This window comes from Cupressus sempervirens, chromosome 10, assembly GCF_028749045.1.
Source record: "Cupressus sempervirens isolate cs-2001-9-10 chromosome 10, ASM2874904v1, whole genome shotgun sequence".
NCBI lineage: Eukaryota > Viridiplantae > Streptophyta > Pinopsida > Cupressales > Cupressaceae > Cupressus > Cupressus sempervirens.
This window is the reverse complement of record NC_143127.1, coordinates 269,945,063-269,969,078: the sequence shown is the minus strand read 5'-3', so window position 1 is coordinate 269,969,078 and position 24,016 is coordinate 269,945,063. Positions and strand designations below refer to the sequence as shown.

The following is a 24,016-nucleotide window of genomic DNA, read 5'->3' as shown; positions in this document are numbered from 1 at the left end:
TATTGGGATACTTTCTGATTGCTCATTGGAGAACCATTGGATTTTGTGATTTATCATTGATGCCTTCAGTTGCTGATAGAGAACTGTCGTGATCATATGATTACTAATTGATATTATCTGTTGCTCATGAAGAACTGATGTAATTTTGTGGATTATCTTTTATGATATTTTTCAGTGGCTTGTACAGGACTGAGGTGGTTTTATTATGATTCTTTGATTTATGATTTCATGAGCCTAGGGTAGGTTATCTATGTGTAGAGTTAGGAAGTGGCTTGCAATGGGGGTCGGAGCCCTAAGAGGCTGCCTTGAGAAACCCATTGTAAGTCATTTTTAATAAGTGAAAACATTTACACTAAATGAGAGAAAATGAACCTAACAAGATAATTGTATGTTCTCTCCCATGCCTTGAGTGCTAGTACAGACTAGGATGGGGTAGAGAGAACGCTTAGTTACGACCTTGCATTCCATAGTAGGCCTCGTCAGTACGAGAGGATACTAGTGGCTGCAGGATCAGTAGGGACCCGGGATTCCTAAGGGATTGCTCGGGTAACTTCTACGTGACTTTTGCGATGACACTTTTTCGCTTGCATATTAGGTTTCCTACGTGTCTTGTGGTACCTCTGGGATTTAGATGTCGATCTTTTTAGGGACCCTTGAGTTAGCATACTTATAGGATTTCCTGGACTTAGAGAGTAGTTATAATTATAGGTTTTGTTATCCTATTTGGGACTTGAGACTATCTCCTTAGCGTGGTGGGAGTGGACCATTTAGGTTCCACGCGGTCGGGTGGTAGTGCTTTTACTCTTACCATTGAGATTCGTTTCGTGGTCACCGTGGCTGGAGTTTTCGTGATTGGCATTTACCTTCACTATGTTCTTGGATTATTATGATGTATGGTTAGATTTTATGATAGATGTTTTATCATTATGGATGTATGGATGTATCATGTATGGTGAATAGTTTCATATATTTTTACTGTACTTTGTATCATGGATTTGAGGATGTTGTATCTTTATCTTTACATATGTATATTCTTTTAAGCCTTTCATACCCTGTGACATGTACAATGGATGATTGAGCATTCCGAATTAATTTGCCGAGAGGCATTTAGAACAAATGTATATTATGGACATGGGACTTTCTGATTATTCTTTCATATGTATGTGATAGTTGTTAGACTTAGAATTAATTAAATTTTAAACGTGACTCAACGTCTTGGGATCTTTAAGAAATGTAACTTACAATGTATGTTGTCTATGATTACATGTTATTGCTTCCGCTACTATGTGTATGTTATACTTTCTTACTTAAAAAAAAAAAAAAAAATGTTTAGCTAACTTAGTGAAACTTTAGGTTAATTCTTTTGGATCCCTTGGTGGGGCATTACAGTTATTCAACAGATCTTCATCAATGAAAAATACAAAGAGATCAATCCTTATAAAGGAGATCAAAACTCGAAAAGGGTAACCTAAAGCCTAAAAAAGCTAGGTTGCACAATATAATTAATAAAATATTAATTATATGCACCTACAAGATAGCTTAAGCAAACTAGAGTAATAGGCAACTTAATTATTTAAATCAAAGTGATTTAATTAATAAGTGCAAACAAATAATTACTCTAACACCCCCCCTTAAGCGAAGCTCAGGAGGTAAGCTAACCTAGCACAGCTATGAAAGCAGAATTAGGTCCCGACAACAAGGCCTGATCAGGTACCCAATCACAACAAAATCTCTATAAAGAGGAGAAATAGAGAAAACCACATGGGAAAAACCCTACTCCAAAAAGAGATAGCAAAGAATGTTCCAAAAGAAGGAACAAAGAGATCAGAAGAGAATCATTGAAGCATGGAGAACCGCAAAACTCTGTCAAAATGCTAATCTGTAGAACCTCCATGGAAATAGAAGGCATGGACCATCAACCAAAGAAGCATAGAACAACAATATAACCTCCCCTTAAGGCAGGTGAGGTGACAGGCAGCTGAAAAGATGGGCTAAAAATCTCCTACAACACAGGAGCCAAACACATCGAGAGTGAGGTACAAACACCAATAAAGGCACATGTCATCGACACTGCATGAGAAAAAAGAGAAAGAGGGCCTATAAGCGACAAACAACTATCCCCCCCATGGCACTTTATAAAATAGTGCGAGTACAACGAATCACAATGATGAAAAGGATCCCAAAACGCAAGAGTGGCACTTTATCTCAGTGCGTTGCATAAAGATGCTTACAATGAATATAAAAAATGATCAGAAAAAACATAAGGCTGAAACAACAGAAGGTAAAGCCCAAAACGAAGCATTCGAAGCAACAAAATCGATCTCCGGACTTGAAACAATTAGGATATCCACCAAAATGCTAAAATGCAAAAGAATGAATAGGATTTGCCTGGAACAGAATCTGGAACAACAACTAGCATCACTAGAAAGAGCACAGAAAGATCTTTCTAGCGATATAAAGAAGTCCAAAAACGGAGATCGAAAGCTCAAGATACGCCTCCCGGAGTGCAAAACAGAACATCTGGCTTTGACTGCCAAAATAGGCAACCAAACTGCATCAAATCCCAAAAACACCTATAACAACATCTCCATCTCAGAACCAGCTTTTCGACGCATTTTTTAGATGGAAAAAATATGTCCTTATGCTCAAGTTACGGAAGAAAAACCTCCAGGGCCTCTGAAAATGCATGAATTTTTTTTTTTTTAAAATAAAAAAATAATTTAAAAAAAAAAAAACAAAAAATAATCGCCGCCCACCGCGAGCGGCGCTTTGGCCGAGCTGTGGTCGTAGTGGTGGCAGAGTGGAGGTCGAAGGTGACTGCACCGGTGGAGGGGGAGGAAGGGTGGTTCCCGGGCGGCGGTGGAACCACAACGGCCATCGAGCTGCTGGCGGTCTGCAGGACCGCTGGCAGTTTATCGCAATCGCTAGCGGTTTCGGTGACAGCCAGTGATTTTTGCTAACCACGATGGCCAAAACCAAATTTTTTTGATTTTTTTAATATTTTTCGCATCTCGAATTGCGTGCAGAGGCCGTACAGCCTTGTACGGCAAATTTTTTTTGCCTCCCAGATCAACGTTGTCCAAATCAGACAAATTTTATATCAAAACGAGGGTTTTGATGCCTTCTGAATCCATCCGTGAGGTCTGTTTGGTCTCAAACTGCTCTGAAAATCAATGACCCCCCTATTTTCTCAGAAAAAGCCCAAAAAAATACGAGATCTAATCTACCAAACCCTTGTTCTCCCTTTTTCTTGAAACATCAAACAAGCTACAATAGATCTGGCTTTGATACCATGTAAGATTTGAGAAAAAGTGCACATTAAATCCACGAAGCCCAAGAAAACCTACATGCAGAAAACCTATCACGGAGAAGAAAAAGACAAGAAGAGGCAAGGGTTTGATCTGAAAAAACTCAAAAGAAGAAAATGTTATTCATTAGATCTTCATTAATGAAAAATACAAAGAGACCAATCCTTATAAAGGAGATCGAAACTCAAAAAGGGTAACCTAAAGCCTTAAAAAGCTAGGTTGCACAATATAATTAATAAAATATTAATTATATGCACCTACAAGATAGCTTAAGCAAACTAGAGTAATAGGAAACTTAATTAATTAAATCAAAGTGATTTAATTAATAAGTGCAAACAAATAATTACTCTAACAAAATCCACCTACCCTTGACCACCTTGCCCTGAGGATTCAAAATACTTGCACCATAGCTAGTTTGAGCAAACATACACAATACCCCTATAACTTGCATTGTCATGAGAAAATAAAAGAAAATAAGGGAAATTTGATGAAGTTTCAAGGATTAAGTGTTAGTTATTGGAAGAGATTCTTGTTAGGAATTGTTGTTAGTTATGTTTGGCAATAGTGTTTTGTCATTGATGTCAACATATAAGTCTATCTAACAGTGTTCTTGTTGATGCGCAGTGCAGCAAGAGTTTCAATGAAGACACAATTTGTTGAACTTGAGCAACCTTATGGGATGATGATTGGTGTTTGCATACTATATTTTCCATTGCATGTGTTTCAGATTTGATCTAGAGAAGTTACAGAGATTTTTTTGAAGACTGGTTACAGATGATTTATAGTGAGAACTACTTCAGACAATATTAATTGTGATTTTGGAAGCCCAATTCTGAGGTGATTTGCAATTGCTTGGCTTTGTCCAGTCAGCAAAGGTTCTAGAACTTCTAGTTCAATTTGATCTACCTTATGAATTATGAATAGTATCAGTTCTTAGCCGCTATTTCATTATTGTTCTTTTGTTGTTTGATTATGAATTCCTTTTTCAATACCCTGTTCCAAGTAAAATTTATATTTGTAACATACTTTCTTGCCCAAATGTGGCTATGCAACATTAAGAGGTAAGTTTGTGGATGTCATGAGCCTAAAAAGAGTACTTCTCAAATTCAATTTAACTATTTCTGGTAATTCACAGATTTTGTTAACTACAGTGAGCAACAATAAAAAATTTATAAAGAAAATAAATGTATGCATTTGTCAATAAGTCAATAATAGTTTACAAAATGAGTTCATGTCAAGTAATTAAAACATAAAAATATGCCCTGCACTAGAGATAAATATGCAATTCTTCAGTAGTACTTATTGACATACTATAAAAAAAGGATATGCATTCTTCAAAATCATTCTCTTCATTTACTTACACTGGCTCTAGTTTCCCTCGGTTGACAAAGAATCCCGTGTGCTTTGTCTTTGCATTATCCATTGAGATGTACTCATCCTACAAAGAGATGAAATATTCTATCAATACAAGGCTTTCAAACATTATGTCTAAACATAGTAAGCTGGAATCTATGAATGAGAGACATGAATATATATTGATAAAAGTCAAAGACTAGACAACAATGTTTCTATTTCCCCCAAAAAACCTAAGAAATGCTTAAGAGATGGAATAATGATCAATATATACACTAGTTCTGTGTCATCTATAAATGAGTCCTTTGTGTCATACTGGTCATCATCTAGACCCTTATCAAGCTATTCTTCCTCACTACTCTCATCTCCCTACAAAATTACAAATGATAAATATACTTGATTTTCACTAGAACCTGGATAGGAAACATCAAATCATTGCATTTATAATAAATGTCTTACCATGAAAACCTATTGATTCTGTCACACAATGACAAGATTCTTTAGCTAAGAAACAAAATACTAATGCTTCATGGTTGAATAAACCAAGAGATAAAGTATCTCATTTAATATTATAATCTACTGTACTCCCAGAAAATACATGAAACAAGATCTCTAACTAATTTCATTCGTCAATAATAAAATCATCCCCTTCCTCAATACAAATAATATAACCTAAAAAATTAGGGCTAGTCGTTTTGTAGTTACCTCCTTGAAAGTGCTTTTCCACTTTCCATATATTAAACAAAGGAAGTTCACTATTAATTGAGATATGGCAAAAAACAAAGGTATGGATTACCTTATACAATTGTTCAATTTTCTCAATAACAACACTGAATTGATTAATAGGAGGAGAAATTGGACCCTTCTACAAAAGGGAATTTCCAGCTGTAGCCTACAACATAAAGGAATGTGATAAGAAGTAAATGACATGCCATTGCCATCTTAGGAACTCTATTATCATGCTAATGCATATACAAATGATGAGTAGAAAATTCTTTCTATTTCATGTGTTTTGAACTCATGCACATTTAGAAATCAATTAGAACTTAGAATGATCAATATAAATTTCATGCTTACTATATTTCATACAAATGGATATTCATTATAATTTTCCTGATCACACAAAATTCAAATGTAAAGATTATACACCTAACAGGAATTGAATAATTTACCTTATCATAATAAAGCTACTTATTTATTGAAAGGATAATAGATACAATATTCCTTCCCTTCAAAATTCAAATGTTAAACATTTCATAACAAATAGTAATTGTATAAGTCTAATCTACCATAAAATTGACATAGACTAGTTTCCTCACAGTTGGCATCAAATTTTATAGGTCTTTTAACATTTCTATTGGACTTATGTTACCTTTCTTGATAGCCCTTATAAATTTGCACACTTATAGTTCCTAGGAATGCTCCAATAGTTGAACCTAGATTAGTAGGCTTTGAAGATTCACAGTTTGTATTTCATCTTGACTACAAGGAATGGAAGGTATCTTAAATCTTAAGAGTAAACATTAGATTTTTTTGTGGGCATAGCTATTTTCAAGGTTTTTTGCATTGCTCACATCAACAACTAATATTCTATGCAGGAAAAACATCAAAAGAGTGAAAACATAGCAAAAAAAAGAAAGCAGACAGAGACCAAAATGGTCGAGTTTGATAGGTCCAAGTTGCCTTATTTTTTGCTTTGTTAGAAAGATTTTGTGTAAAGAGTTGGACAATTTTTGAACATTGATGGGATCATGTTGGATCCTCAGAGTTCAAATTGGGGTTTTGAGGGGCAGAAAGTTTTTTTCTACTAAGTGAGTATTTGATAAATCCTTGATTGCTAAATCTTTGTTCTATTAGGAAGTTTTTATTTTTTAGGCTGAGTGATTGATGAATGGCTAGCATGGATGATAGGGAGGTGGATTTCTTGAACTAGGAGATATTTGGGGGCACCAATATTCCCATGGATGATCTTGATAGTAGGAATTCAATGGAGAGGTCTTTTGAGGAGATTCTAAGGGACACTCATGCATGGACTCACACACATACTTGCAACCCTCTGAGACCAGATTTATGAATAGATATAAGCTGCTAGGTGCTCTTGTAGCTCCCACACTCCAAATGGAATGCTTGTGTAACTTCCGCGCGCACTTTGTGAAACATAACAATAAACATTAACTTGCCCTTTTTTTATTTTAACATGTTAAGCTTGTGTTGGTCAAAATTTCAACCAACACTTTCGACCAACATGGGCATGGATTTAAAAAAAAGATATTTTTTCCTTTCATATTCTGACCAATCTAAAACATTTTAATAGATGGTCAAAAAGTTTGGTCTAAAATGGGGTCAAATGTACTAGTGTAAGTCATCAGCAATAAATACATCCAACAATAAGTACACCACCAAAGGCAAACATAAAATATATGGAGGAGACTTGGGATACATACTAGGAAGTATCATCACATGGTCAAACTACTTGAGTTACAATGGACTAGTCTCTCATTAGACCCCATACCCTCAAGCATTGAGCTACCATGGACTGGTCAGTCTCGACCCTAGACCCTCAATTTGACACATGCAGAACCATACTACCCTCTCATGAAGATGAGGAAAACTAGCCATACCTATCAGTAAGTATCATCCCATTCCCATCCTTAGCCTATACAAGCACTCCAAGAATAAGTGAGGCAATATCTCCAACCTATGTTTTTAATGTGTGTCTAAATATTTAAAATTATTATTTTATCACTTGTTACACAACTTATAATGAGTTACCCTAGCAACCACTTTGGACCCTGGCCCCCATTGCAAGCCACTCTCATAGACAAGCACCTAGACTACCTTCCCAAATCTCACAAATCACAATTGCATCCCATACCACAAAAGTAATATTGATCGAATTTAGTTCCTTAATAGGCAACCTAAAAATAAATTTGGTTCTCAAACCCAGGCTCTCATAAATGCTCATCAAAAGATATGTCATAAAATAAATCTCATTTTGAATCATAAAATACGTCATGACTTCTAGTCAAATAATTATAAAAGGAATCTCAAAAAAATGCCTTTGGTGCACATCCTAACTTGGCCAAGTAAACAAACCACAAAGAAAACCATCACACAAATAAACAACAAGCCCATATATAGAATGTTTAAGAAACACATAGTTTTCAGCCATATGGTTTAATTTCATCAATTTCTCTTGTTTAGTTTGGTCATAAGGATGTGTTGAACAATAAGGTAAGAATATACATGTTAATACAAATCGTTATGCTAATATACTTATTTAAATAAATAAATATTTAAATGTCAAATCTTTATGTGCAAATAAAATATCATGCAACATTACCATATTATTAATTTAAATAATCTTAAATCATAAACGATATAATTAATAACATAAATGTATGTTATTAGATTAAATATTAATATCAATTTTATTTCTAAAATATTAATTTGACTTCTATTTAAGTATAATATTAATATTTACTTTTCCTTTAATTCACAGTGCAACTAGAGATAACTCAAACTTGAAATTATAATTTTAATTGAGCTATCTACAATTTCTCTCATAATATTAAATATTCATATAATTGCTTATGTGTATGTGATGTATATGTGTATATTGTTTCCACATTGTTATTTTGTGTTATTAATTTTTTTTAAAAATAGTCTAATAAACATTGAATCATGTTAGGTTTATTTCTCTTGGGTTTCTGAGCGAGGCATTGCATCTAGTATCAGAGCCTAGTTTCAACATTGGGGACTTTAGGCATATTGTGTGTCATTAGTTAACAAGTAGTTAAACTTGCAACAAGATTAAACAACAAGAATTATCAACATAAAATATAAACAATAAAATTGGAAACAATAGAACTATGAACAATAAAACTTGGATTCATACAACTTGGTGTTTCAAATGCTATTTTGTTACAATATATTTCACCTTTGTTATCTTAGTAGTGATAGCCGACTTCCAGGAGTAAGCTTGTTTTAAGCGGGGAGGATTGAATACCCCTCTTTTTCTATCATTGCAGAATTAGTTGTTATTCTATATGACTCTTCTATAGATGTGTTAACTCTTATTTGATATTTGAAATGCAATACTTTGAGATGTTGAGTAATTGATTATGTTAGGTTGCAACAATTTCCTACTTGCATTGATGATGCTTTAATTGCTCTTAATTAGTTAATGAAATTACTTTTATGATAATGCCATACGATGTGTCTTAGAAAGATGTTTATTATGTCTTCATGATGATGATATATTCATGTTAAAATATGATGTTATTTATATTTAGGATTTATTATTATACTTACCCCATACTTGCATGTGTATGATGTGTGTCTATTTTATATTTATGTTTGACATGCTTGATATGGTTGAGGGAGGGAGTTGTAGGCACTTGTTAGTTGAGATCTACACGATGTACCACTCCCTGCTATTACATGTTTAGATTAGATATGTATGCTCATGTACATGGTCATCTTTTATACATATTTGCAAGTATTGGGCATCGACTTCCCTGAATTGTTAGGATATTCAATGGTAAGAACAAGAAGATAATGTTTAGGTCCAATCCCAACCATAGCCTAATTACTTGTCTTGATAAGGAGGACATGTATATGACTTTCCACCCTTTTTAAACCTATGAGTTTATCTTTGCCTATGTTGTTTAATTCTGAGTTTTGGTCAGTTTTGGTTATGTTGATTTTATGTTGATTTGGCTATGTGATTTATTTGGTAAATAGTTTAATTATAATATTTGCGTTAATCATATAATATTAAGAGTTATTAAATATTATTTGATTAAAAAGAAAATATTAAAATATGAGAATATTTAATTAATTAAATCTGTGCTTTATTTTAAAAGACTTAATTTGGAAGTCTAATTTTAAAAATTGGTTAAAGAGAAATTAAAATATGATGATATTTAATTAATTAGAAATTTATTAAATATGTACTTCAATTTAAAAGATTTAATTTAAAAATTTAATTTGAAAAGTTAGATTAAAAAAGAATTAAAAGATTTAATATTGCTTTATTATAAATATTTAATTAATAATTATTAAATTAGAGTTGCATTTAAACAATGAGCTTTAGTTATTGTTATTAATTTAAATAATAAACTAGGCTTTAAATAGTGTTTGCACTATTTAATAAAGTGGAGGAAAAGAAAATTTCAATTAAAAAGTTTTTTAAGAGTGTATTAAAGAATTAAACAATTAAAACATTAATATTTTTAATAAAGTTAGTGGCTTTTGAAATATGGGGGAATAGAAACCCTAGTTAGGGTTATGATTCTTTATTAGAGGGTTTGTAGTTCATTTGAGGGACACACAGGTTTTGGAGAGCGAAATTCAAAATTGAATCAAAAAAATTGTTGAAAGTTTTAGAGGGTTTTGATTTGCAAGCGTTCACAGATTGTCTCAAATTTTAGATGTTATTTTGAAGTCTGGTTTGGAAACCCATTGTAGAATTTTATAGAAAGATCTGCCTACTTCGTGTCTTCCTAGGTGTTTACATAATGCTTATTAATTTATTTTATTAATTTTTGGATAAAGAATTATGTTGTAGATTTTAAAAATAAAAACTTATTGATGAAGAAAACTTGACTGAGGAAAATTGTAGAAAAAGCTAAAAAATTATTATGACTGTATTCCCTTAAAACCCTTTCTAATATAAAGAAAATTGAATTATAGAAAATTGGAAAAAAATAACAAATTGAACAACTAGGGTTTTAACTTTAAATTTGACATTAGAACCATGTGATTATCATGAATTTCTTAAATAAAGATAAACATTCTTCTTATAACTAAAATAATTTGGTTGCAAAATTTATTGGAAAAGCAAAGGATTAATTGATAGGAAAACATGTTGTAATTAAAATTATACATGCATGTGAAAAGAAATATACTAAAAATAGAAAACTAAGTATATTATGGATCCATGATTTGAGAGATCAAAGGCGTGAGAAAATACTAATTGCATATTTATTTTAATTTTATAAAAATATAATATAATTTTTGAATTTTAATAAATTAAAAAAAGAAAAAAAATATGATAAATTATTATTTTTGAAAATTAAAAAATTTAAAATTATTATTTATTTATTTTAAAAATTAAATAATAAATACTACTTATTTTCTTATAAGTAGATTTTTAATATTGACTCTTTTAAAAATTCTTAGTGGGTTATAACTTGTTTTATATTTATTAATACAAGTGGAGTTATAAATGAATAAATATATAATTGCGATTTAGTTATATTTTAAGAGAATTTACAGTGGAGTTCATTATATAATCCTCTAGTTATTAATATCTAATATTATGAGAGAAATTTTAGATAACTTACTTAAAATTATAATTTCAAGTTTGAGTTATCTCTAGTTGCATTATGAATTAAAAGAAAAGCAAATATTAATATTGTATGTAATCTATTTCTAGATTCAATTGTGTGTATAATTTTTTAGCATCAATGTTTCAGATCACACTCTGTGAACCATCATCAGGATGAGAGAATGCAAGAATAAAATGGTAAAAATGGGTTCCCCCCTCTCTCTGTTATTGCCAACCTCTACATAGAGCATTTTGAGGAGATAATCATTCATTCCTTTCCCCTCAAACCTAGATGATGCAAGCCATATGTTGATGATACCAATATTTGCTGGCCACATGGGCTTGACAAGTTGGAAGAGATTCATGTGCATCAACAACGTGGCTAAAAACATTTCCTTTACCAAGGAGCTTGAGTTGGACAATCAATTACACTTCCTTGATGTCCTTCTCATCAGGAAGTTTGATAGCACCCTTGGAAGAGGTGTATATTGTAAGACCACCCACATTGACCTATACCTCCACTCGTCCACACACCATCAACCTAGCCAAAAAGTGGGCACCCTTAAAACCTTAGCGCTAAGGGCACATAGAATTTGTGATGTAGACAACTTAAACCTAGAGCTTTCCCATCTTTGCCAGGTCTTTAGATTAAATGGCTATTTGCATAAACAAATCTTGGAGGCTCTTAATCAAGCTGAATCCTTCTATCATTCTTTGGCTAATACTAAACCTTCTTTAGACCTTGCTCCCAGAACAACCACCCTACCTTTTGTTGATGGCATCTCCCAGAAGATTGCCAAAATCTTATTCGAAAAAGGCCTCCGCGTTGCTTTCAAACTGCTCTCGAGGCTTAAAAATCATCTTTCGTTGCTCAAAGACTCTAAAGATCCACTTCTAGACTCTGAAGTCTACAAGATCTCATGCTCATGTAGTGTTCCCTACATTGGGGAAATAGGTTGGGCCTTCAACACTAGAATTTGTGAGCATGGTGTTGACATCAAGCATGAGAGGACCCAAAAATAAACTTTAGTTGAGCATTCCTCTACTACCAAACATCACATATGTTTGGAAAGCACACAAATCCTCTCCAAGCAGGATAACTGTTTCAAGAGAAAGTTCAACGAAGCCATTGAAATCAAGTACCATCTCAGGAACCTCAATAGAGATGATGGTTGGTCCATAAACCTATCATTGAAACCTCTATTAAGTATGCTTAACAACCTCCATCAACCATAATTCTATCCAACCCTCATAGCCCCCAGTTAGTCTTGTTACCTTGTTGGTCCTCCTCTATTTGTCACCTTCCAATTAGTCTTTCCTCTGTGGTTGTCTCCCCGTGCCTTGCGTGCTCCCTTGCTCCTTCCTCCATGTCTGCTTCTTTTAGTTCATGTTGTGTTGTTATTTCTTCTTGAGGTCCCTCTTGGCCTCTTCTTCTCTTGGTTGTAACCTCTAGGACCCCCATTCTTGTTTGGGTAACCTCTGTCTGGGGTTATCATCACCTATTGTTTCTCTAAATTCCTCTTTGGTTTTATTTTTTCTTTTTCCTTTCTTTGCGCTTCTTGGTGATGGGTGTTTTTCATCACTTCCTCAGGCCCTTCTCTCACTTTGGTCTTGCCATTGTATTTGTTTCATTTTTGTGTTCTTAGGCTTACATTATTTTCTATTCATTTAATTGCTTTTTTGTGCTTGTATAATCTCGGCCCTAAAGATACACATATAATTGCACACACTTGTGCACACTTGGCTATATATTATTCGTGATGATATGTAGGTATCTATTTATTTACTCCCATGTACACACACACACACACACACACACACTCACATACCTCTCACATACATATATACACTGTACTATACATATACACTCCACTATACATCTTTCTTACACACACACATTTATGTACTTCTATACACACACACACACACACACACACAAGTTCTAAATTTAGCATATGCCCTCTTATATATTATATTCTTTATAAGTGTAAGTTCTAAATAAAGAACATAGCTTCCTTAATAACATATTCTTTATTTAGAACGTACATAAGTGTAAGTTCTAAATAAAGAATATAGCCTCATGCATAACATATTCTTTATTTAGAACTTACATATGCAAGTCTCCCTTATATACATATTAAATTTTCAAGAACTTAACACACTCTTTATTTAGAACTTGCATATATAATAGATCATGTTATTAAAGTTCTAAATTAAAGTATATAACCTCTTATATATATAATTTATTATTATTATTATTTTCATATAATTATATTTTTTGATAGAGATTTTAAAGCTTATCATACATACTCACTTTGTATATACATAGCTTTAACTAGTTTTAGATTATAGATCATATACATATCAGATTCATACCTTATTCTAATATTATACATATACACATTGCACACATAGGTTATACTTTTTCTTGAGTTATGTTGTAATTGTATCTTTTTGGTGTGGTGGGTTTTTATTTTCTATTTTTCACTTTAGGCCCTTGTCTTCCTTTCTTTATGTTCCTTTATTTCTTTTATTTCTTTTTTAGTTTTTGACCTTTTCCTTATGCTCCTCAGTTTGAGTGCTTACCTTACCCTTCTTTTATTCTACATGAGTAAGGGTCAGTCTACATATTTTACCATTCTATTCTTGCATTCTCTCATCCTGATGATGTATCATAGAGTGTGATCCAAAACATTGATGCTAAAAAATTATACACCAAATTACATGTAAAAATGGATTGTGGAAACTTGATAAAATTCATTAATATTGTACTTAAATAGAAATCAAATTAATATTTTAGAAATGAAATTGATATTAATATTTAATCTAATAATATACATTTATGTTATTAATTAAATCATTTATGATTCAAGATTATTTAAATTAATAACATGATAATGTTGCATGATATTATACATGCACAAAAGAGATTTGACATTTAAATATTTATTTATTTAAATAAATATATTAGCATAACAATTTGTATTAACATGTATGTTCTTACCTAATTGTTCAACACGTCTTTATGACCCAAACTAAACAAGAGAAATTGATGGAATTAAACCATATGGCTGAAAACTATGTGTTTTCTTAAATATTCTATTTATAGTCTTGTGATGTTTATTTGTGTGATGGTTTTCTTTGTGGATTGTTTACTTGTCCAAGTTAGGATGTGCACTAGAGACATTTTTATGAGATTTCTTTTATAATTATTTGACTGGATGTCATGATGTATTTTATGATTCAAATTGAGATTTATTTTAAGAGGTATCTTTTGATGAGCATTTATGAGAACTTGGGTTTTGAGAACCAATGTTATTTTTGGGTTGCCTATTAAGGAACCAAATTCGATACATATTACTTTTGTGGTATGGGACACAATTGTAGTTTTTGAGTTTTGGGAAAGTAATCTAGGTGTTTGTCTATGGAAGTGGCTTACAATGGGGCCCAGGGCCCAAAGTGGCTACTAGGGTAACTCATTGTAAGTTGTGTAACAAGTGATAACATAGTAATTTAAAATATTTAGACACACATTAAAAAGATAAGTTAGAGATATTGCCTCGCCTATGTCTTGAGCACTTATATAGGTTAAGGATGGGAATGAGATGATACCTACTGACATATATGACTAGTTTTCCTCATGTTCATGAGAGGGTATTATGGTTTTGCATGTGTCATGTTGAGGGTTCGAGGTCTAGAGTGACCAGTCTAAGATAACTCAATGCTTGAGGGTCTGAGGTCTAACGAGAGACTAGTCCAGGGTAACTCAAGTAGTTTGACCATGTGATGACACTCCCTAGTATGCAGCCTAAGTCTCCTCCATAGATTTTTTATTTACCTCTTGTGGTGTGCTTATTGTTGGATGTATTTATTATTGATGATTTACTTTCATTGATGATAGTTGGTGATCTGTTGTTTTTTGTACTTTTGATATGTGACTTTAGACTTGAAGTTGATATCTTTCATTGATGTTATCTCTTGATTTTTTATAATTGATTTATACTTGGTATTTTTATGTTGACACATGGCATGTGGTGATGGTATTAGATTATCTTTTTTATTTGGATTGTCTTTCCTTCTTTGGCATTTTATTACCCTTGCGATACATTTGGCTATCAAAATTCTTTGCCTAGGATTGTTTTATGGTTTGATATTCATTTGTGGATCATTCATTATATTCCCTACATAGTGGGAGTGAGAACTTGACTAGATGACCAAGTTGAACTGGGAGGTAGTGTCTTCTTACCATTTGGGTCCCTCTTAGATTCATAGATGTTGGATGCTCATTGGTGTAATTGTACCCTTTATCATTCTTATTCATATCTTGGAGACTTCTATTTAGTTGATGTATACATGTTAACATGTATCTTGTATTTGGATATACTTGTATCTATTATTGCATACCCTATTAAATGTGTAATGGATGTTATTCATTAGATGTATTGTGTCAGATGTATTTATGATTTTTCTTATGAGATGATGTATCTGTTATTTCATTGCGATTATGAGATTGTACTTGAGACTTAAACTTATTAATATAAACTTCTTAACGTGGCTCAACATGAAGGAACCCTCAACAAATGGGAACTATATTTGTAATTGCTTATGTGTATTTGATTTGTACGTGTATATTGCTTCCACATTGTTATCTTGTGTTGGTTAAACTTAAAAAAAAAAAAGTCCAGTAGATGTTGAATCATGTTAGATTTATTTCTCTTGGGTTCTCAAGCGGGGTGTTATAGGAAGTGGCTATCAAGGATCCTATGTTTGGAAGCTAGAGCCCTACGTAGGTTGGTTCCATTCATGAGTTAGTTAACAAGTGATAACATCATAATAAATGAACTTATGGGTTGGGTTTTGGGATTCACACACTATATAATATAATTGTGGTAGTATTGTTGGGGTACTGAGGGAAGGGACATCTTGAATATCTTATAGGTCCCTAACCCAACTAGACGATCCAAACATTACTTGGTCATGCCTATCCTTGTTGGAGTACTCAGGAAAAATACATTTTGTGCGATAGGATGACCTCAAGCCCGAGAGGTTGATCTAAAAACCTTGAAAGGTACAATGACAATCATCTAGATGCATTTGAACCCCTCACACTTCTTTTGCCTTTTCTTGTCCATTTTCTTTGTGATTTCATTTTGAGCATTGTTCTTTTGTGGGGCCTTATGTTACCTTTGTACTTTGACTTTGGGGTATAACCCTTAGATTACCTTAGAGCCTACGTGGATCATGGTCTTATCTCCTTGCTCAGAGGAGTGGACATTTTATGGCTCTACATGGTTGGGTAGAAAAATATTGCGAGGCACTATTTGAATTTTCATGGATGACACTATATGAATCCTTGTTGAGTAGCATTCAAAGATTATAACTTGACGTCCATATATATTGCATATCTTGGAATAAATTTGTGTAATATTGTAATATAAAATCTTGAAGAAAGTAAAAGCTCATATGTATATGTATCATAAAATGGAAAGCTATGTAAAATGGTAAAAGGGTATCTCTAGGAGAAATAAAGGGAAATGTGAACATATTGTATTATTTCAAAGGATAAATGAAGTTATGATGATGCCATGACATTGTATATTTCCTTGTGTTAGATGAATGTATTATGAATAAAAGAATTGTGTGCTCAATAATGTTATCAAATGAACAATCTATGATTTGGTTTACATGTATGGTTAGTGGCTCAAATCTATTTCATGTATCTTTATTACATGTTAAGTTTATACATTTGATTGTAAGCATTACGACATTAGTTCCAACTTTGTAAATGGATATTAGGATGAATAACATATCAAATTATAAGTTGACATACACTAATAGATGGATTAACTTAAGAAGCAAGGATAAAATATTATATATTTTTTTAAAGTAATGTTGTTTAAAGATGGCATTAGGGAACCTATCAAAGAGAAATTATCAAGTAAAGATGTTAAAAAAAAATCACTCACCAAAATTTACCTGGTGGGGCATTACATTTGGTATAAGAGCCCTGGGTTGATACATTGGGAGCTCTAGGGCCTATTATGCTTAAGGAAAAACAAGAACAATGAAAACATGAAACTTCCTAAACCTTATTGCCTTGTAATCTTTAAGATGCCTCCTCATGCATGAAGATTAGAAAAGAGTAGAGCACTCCATAAGTTCCCAATATGAGATTTTTCAAGGAGAATATATTCGAATCACAAAATCCCAACTCTGAGAAAAAGGATACAACACTAAGGATAGGTGTGTTAAAAATCACTTAAATATTTCATCTCGATGGTGAAAGGAAGAGAACTTTCCAAAAAAATAGGAAACCTATATTTCTCTAGTGCATAACTCTAGTATTGGGCAAGACCATTAAATTTATATAAGCACAATATAATTCACTGTTCAAGATAAACCCATTTTCCAAAATTAGTGTCTGGCATCCTAGGAATTAAAAACATAGTTATAAGGTTAATTATAGCATGTTTATTTATTACAAATGTTTGAAAACATTGCCAGGGTAACACCAAAATTTCTAAACACATTCTTAACTCATTTTAGAACATAAAGTATTGTAGTATGAACTCATAGGATACTATACATTCTTGGGTCATGAATTATGAGACATGGATGTCTAATGTACTTAAGAAAATGTGGCAATACCACCTATTAGATAGCCATCCCTTATTGTTACATAAAGGTCAAGAGTTCATAAGAATATAATTATTAGATAGCCATATATTGTAAGACCAATGGTTATTAAGAAGAAAAGGATTTCAAGTTCTAAAACTTTAATTTCTAATATTAAGTTTCAACTTAATAAAAATAAATCAAATGACTGATTTAGGAATTTTGTATTATTTCTTATGAATCCAAATATGGTAAACACATAAGGTATTTTGTTTTTCTCAAAGCAAGTATGCTCAAGATCTTTTGGACAAGTTTCAAATGAATGATTTTAACCATGTTTCTATTCCATGTGATTTAGGAACTAAGTTAATGGTTGATACAAACACTCTATTTGTTGATGCTACTTCTTATATACAACTTATAAGAAGTTTGAATTATCTCACTCTTACTAGACTTGACATTGCTTATAGTGTTGGTTTAGTTTCAAGATTTATGTCCAAACCTCAAAAAACACATTTAAAAGTTGCTAAAAGAATTTTAAGATATGTCAAAGAAACTCTTAATACTGGTTTATTTTATGATGCAAATTCTAATTTTACTTTACAAGGATTTAGTGACATGGATTTGGGTGGAGACCCCAATGATGGGAAACCTACTTGTAGTTATTGTTTCTTTGTTGGTTCAGGTGCTATATCTCGAAAAAGTAAGAAAGGAACCTTTATTTCTCTATGCTCTATCGAAGTTAAATATAAAAGTTTTACTAATGCATACAAAGAAGCTCTATGGCTTAGAAGAATACTTGAAGATTTGGGTCTACCTCACCAAGAACCTACACCTTTGTATTATGACAATCAAAGTGCAATAGCCTTGTAAAAGAATCCTATCTACCATGCAAAGTCAACGCATATTTCTCTCCACCATTACTTGATTAGAGAGAAAATTGAAGAAAAATAAGTGTCCCTCATCTATTGCAAGGGTGAAGATCAAGTTGTTGATATTTTAACAAAGCCTCTTTCTAGAAAGAATTTTTTTTATTGTCAAAATTTGGGTTTAATACCCTTTGATGTAATCTCCCCAAGTAAAGATTAAAGGGGGATGTTAGAATTTGTAATCTTTCCTTGGTTGTATTTATTTAATTTGGGATAAACCAAGGTATCCCTTATGTATTTTTTCCTCTAGTACACAAGTGAGGACATGCCATTTTATTGTCCTATTGTCCGTGTGTGAGGACAAATCATTTTTTAAATTATTTTTATAAGAAAATTATTTTATCCTCCTTAAGAGGATCCTGACACTTTGCACACACTTATTATTAATGGAAAATTTTACAAAAATGGGATTTACACATGTAACCACATGCAACTCCATTCTCATCTCTATAAAAGAGACACCTCTCTCTCATTATTCTACTCTTCTTCTATAAATCATATTGATGTTATTGTAAATGAGTAAATGTTTCTCTATGCTCTATCAAAGCTGAATATAAAAGTTGTACTAATGCATATAAAGAAGCTCCATGGATTAGAAGAATACTTGAATATTTGGGTCTACCTCACCAAGAACCTATACCTTTGTATTGTGACAATCAAAGTGCAATAGCCTTGGAAAAGAATCCTATCTACCATGAAAAGTCAAAGCATATTTGTCTCCATCATTATTTTATTAGAGAGAAAATTGAAGAAAAACAAAGTGTCCCTCATCTATTGCAAGGGGGAAGATCAAGTTGCTGATATTTTGACAAAGCCTCTTTCTAGAAAGAAATTTGAATTTCATTGTCAAAATTTGGGTTTAATACCCTTTGATGTAATCTCCCCATATAAAGATTAAGGGGGGATGTTAGAATTTGTAATCTTTTCTTGGTTGTATTTATTTAATTTGGGATAAACCAAGGTATCCCTCATGTATTTTTTCCTCTAGTACACGTGTAAGGACATGTCATTTTATTTTCCTCTTGTCCCTATGTGAGGACAAATCATTTTTGTAATTATTTTTATAAGAAAAATATTTTATCCTCCTTAAGAGGATCCTCACACTTTGCACGCACTTATTATGAATTGCGACTTTCATAGAAATGGGAGTTACACATGTAACCACATGCAACTCCATTCTCATCTCTTTAAAAGAGATGTCTCTCTCTCATTATTCTACTCTTCTTCTATACATCACATTGATGTTATTGTAAATGAGCTAGCTCTCTCTCTCTCTCTCTCTCTCTCTCTCCCCATAGGATTTGACCTCATTTTTAATATTACACAAGGGGTTTTCTTTGACTTTCCCTTTCAAAATCTATTTGTCCCTATTTGTGTTGATCTTTGGGAATATCTCTCTTTAGATTTATGTTTATGGTAACTTACTTCATTTAAAACTCTCTTGTATTAATATATTATATTTCATATTTGATCTATTTTTTTTCATTCTCAAATCAAACTTATAACAACTTTACTTCAAACTATTATCTCATTGTTCCTTACTTATGCTGAGTATTAGAGTAATCACTTAGCTTACACCAAGTTGCAACATTAAACAAATAACATGAAAATAAACTTTACAACACATAAGCATTCACACATTTGACACAAATATTTACCATGTAAATATTGTAAAGGGAAAAACCACCTAGGAACCAACAACCCGAATATTTCACTCTTTTGAAGCAAACATTATTAGGAGCCAACCTTGTTAAAGGTTACATGCAAATTTTTAGTGTGATCTAGTTATAGGATTTCAACCAAATACCATCTAGACCTTTTCATTCCTTGACATTTATAAAGAGTGGCCTACTGTAAAGGACTTATAAACATCACTAATTGATATACCATATAGGATTTGAAAGACGTAGGTCCACTCAATTAAGAGATTTTATCTACTAAAATGGTAAGAAAGTAATAGTCAAGTGATCTTCTAGGTTTAGCACTACCTTTCTTGTTTAGATCTCTATTTTTCTCTATCTTTTCCTTTTGATCTTTTACTGGTTGATTCACACACTAATAGTTTCACTTAGCACTTCCTCTTGCTTGATCTTCACACTATTGTTCTAATTGGTTAACCTTCTATCTTCTTCCACTTCAATTCTCATAATAACATCAATCAACACATTATCACCAACCAAAAATATCTCATTCATCTCCTTCAATAAGTAAATTCATCATTCCATACTTTTCTAGATTTTTTCACTTAATCACATTTATAGATCTCATATTCAATGAGTTTATTCACTTAGAAAATAGTTAGACCTTGAACTTTGTGATCATCTCCATTATGTTAAATCCCCTTCATCAGATCTTCAATACATTTCTCTAGCCATAGATCTTATAACTTATTTTGACTTTATCCATTGCACTTCTTGAACATTCTAAAGTTTCATGAAAGGTCAACTTCAGATTAATCTTTTCTTAACTTTCTCTTTTTGTTTAAGATTGGTACAACTTTACTTGGGAAATACATAACTCAGTTAATGCTAAAATTACTTGATTAACACTAAACTTTAACTCTTCTTTTCCATGTGCTTAGTGACAACTATAGTAGCTCGGTAAATACTGCTTTTATTCTTTCACCGATCAAACTGTCTTACATATAAGAAATCTTCATCATATAATCACAAAATTACATGATTGTAAAATAATCAAACCAAAATTAGACTATCATAGTTCAACTCATTCAAGTACTCATTAAATGACATACTTCTTATTTCTTTCATCATCACACTTTCTTCAAATCCTCTTCACCAATCCAATAATCTTGTACTCTACTAAATTAGCATCATGTCTAACCAAGGCTTGACATCAATGAAAACATAGCAACATACATGACTGTTTTACATACAATAAAAACATTATAAGATGGGGCTAATAATCTCCCCCTTTGGCACTAATGACAACACATAAACATAAGATTTTACATTACAAAACATTACACATAAGATAATAAAATGTAATGCATTGACATCAATATAACTTTATCATCTCTTTGACTTCATGCAAGTTCTCTACAACATATTTTAGCATCATATTCACTTGGTATGTATCTTCAATAGCTTAATCTATACAAATTCTTCCCCTTTGGGTTTACTTTTCTATTCAACTTCTCTAATTGTTACTTCTCTCCCCTTTTAGTCATTCTCTCCCCCTTTGACAAAAATGCCAAAGGTAAATATAAGTTCCAATGTGAAACTTATAAAACCTTTTAATGATATTACACCTTGTACCTTGCATGTATAATAATTATAAGTTCTAATGTGAAACTTATAAGTTTTAATGTGAAACTTATATGTTCTAATCATCCATGAATTGATGAAACATGCATCTTTGTTAAGTTAATCTTGGGTAAAGAAGGACCCCTAACATACCTCTTAGATACTCAAATAATCCTTAGAAAATAACTTAGTAAATATTTCTAAAATGTTCTCTTTGTATTTACATATTCAAGCTTCACTTGCTTCTCTTGTACTTGTTCTCTCAAGTAGTGATACTTGATAGATATATGCTTGGTTTTTTCATGTATCACTAGATTCTTGGATATTTTTATTGTACTAGTGTTATCACAATAGATAGTGACAAGATCAATAACTTCTTCTTGCATTCCTTCCAATAGTTGCTTAATCCAAAAAATGTTTGAATAGTTACTTGTAGCAACAACATACTCAAGTTCAGTTTTAGATTGTGCTATGCAACTCTATTTCTTTCTCAACCATGTAATCAAACTTCTCCTAAGAAGAAATCTCCACCACTTGTACTTTTTTGTTAGTAATATTTCCAGTATTATATTCACTCAGTTAGGGCTCAACATTCATGCTTAGGTTGTTTTATCTATGGCTCAACTAATACAAGCTGACTCTTAGTGTCTCTTTGCTATTTCTCAGGCATTACATCAGAAGCATCTTCATATATATACACAATTTTTTTGTAATCATCAGGTTCCCTTTGCTTTCCTCACCATTCTTATCTGTAAACTCATCAATTCTTACATTTGCACTTTTAGTCATAGTGTTAGTAGCCTTGTTCAATCATTTATAGGCTTTTCTCTTAGAACAATAACCAAGGACAATACCTTAATCACCTTTAGAATCAAATTTCCCATTCCTTGCATCTTAATGAATTCAACATCTACTTAAAAATATCTTGAAATAAATTACATTAGGTGTATGAACATACTAGGATTCTTAAGGTGCTCTGTTTGTTCCTTTCTTTATGTGAAATCAATCGAGAGTGTAAACTATAGTGCTAATGGCTTATCTCCATAACATTTGAGAAATTCCCTTTTTAATTAGCAGTGTTCTTGTACAATACAAAATTGACCTTTTCCTTCTCTCAAAAATCCCATTATGTTGTGGTGTCATCGGTGCTAACAACTATCTCTTAATTCCATGATCAACACAAAATTTAATGAATTCAACAATCATAAACTCACCATCTCTATCAGATCTCAAACATTTCAACTATTTACCAGTTTATTTTTCAACTCTACCTTTATACCATATGAACATGATTTTTTGACTTTAACTTCATAAACATGACAATCATCATCTTAGAATAATCATCAACAAACAATATGAAATATTTGTCACCATAATAACTTTCTACTCTCATTGGTCCAAATAATTTTGTATGCACTAATTCCAATATATCATGAGATGTATGTGTCTAACTTTAAAATCTTGACTTGGTCATCGTACCAAGCTAACATTGTTTACACATAGCATTCTTAGGTTTATGCAAATTAGGTAAGTCTCTAACTCTTCTCTTTCTACTGGCTTTAACCATGTTCTCAAAATTAACATGACATAACTTCTTGTGCCACAACCACATATCTTCAACTTTTGAAAAAAAAAAGTATAAACCATAATATCAAGATAAAATAGATTACCTTTTGTTTTCTCTCTAGTGCCAATTAGATTTCCATCATAATCATAAATCTTGACTTTCCCATTCTGAAATTCTAGCTTGTGATCAATATTACTCAACTGATCAATACTCAACAGATTATATTTTAGTCCTTGCATCCAATATGCATCATCACATTTGACTTTATCATTTAACATCAATGAGCCTCTACCTTTCACTAGACATATAACATCGTTTCCTAATTTAAGAGTTCCTTCATCATATTCCTCAAGTTTATAAACTTACCAATGTCTCCAGACATGTGATGTGAACATCCACTCTCAATGATCCATGCGTCATTCTTACTAACATGTGAAACAATAGATTTATCAGCCTCATACATTTTCTCATTAGGTCCATCTTTAATATCAACATACACAACTTCTACTCCATCTTTCTCATCTATAATATCTGACTCAGTGCATTTTTCTTCAACAATATAACACTATTTCTTTCCTTTATCCTTGTAATCTTTGTTCTTTATGCATTTGTGATCCTTTTTATTATTTCAATCACTCATTCTCTGA

At 32.0% G+C, this 24,016-nt stretch overlaps 1 pseudogene; it reads right to left on the bottom strand.

Moving 5' to 3' along the window:
- LOC149533685 (ubinuclein-1-like) overlaps positions 1 to 23,789 on the bottom strand; it is a 39,892-nt pseudogene extending 16,103 nt beyond the window's left edge.
- Positions 23,790 to 24,016: the final 227 nt, after the last annotated feature.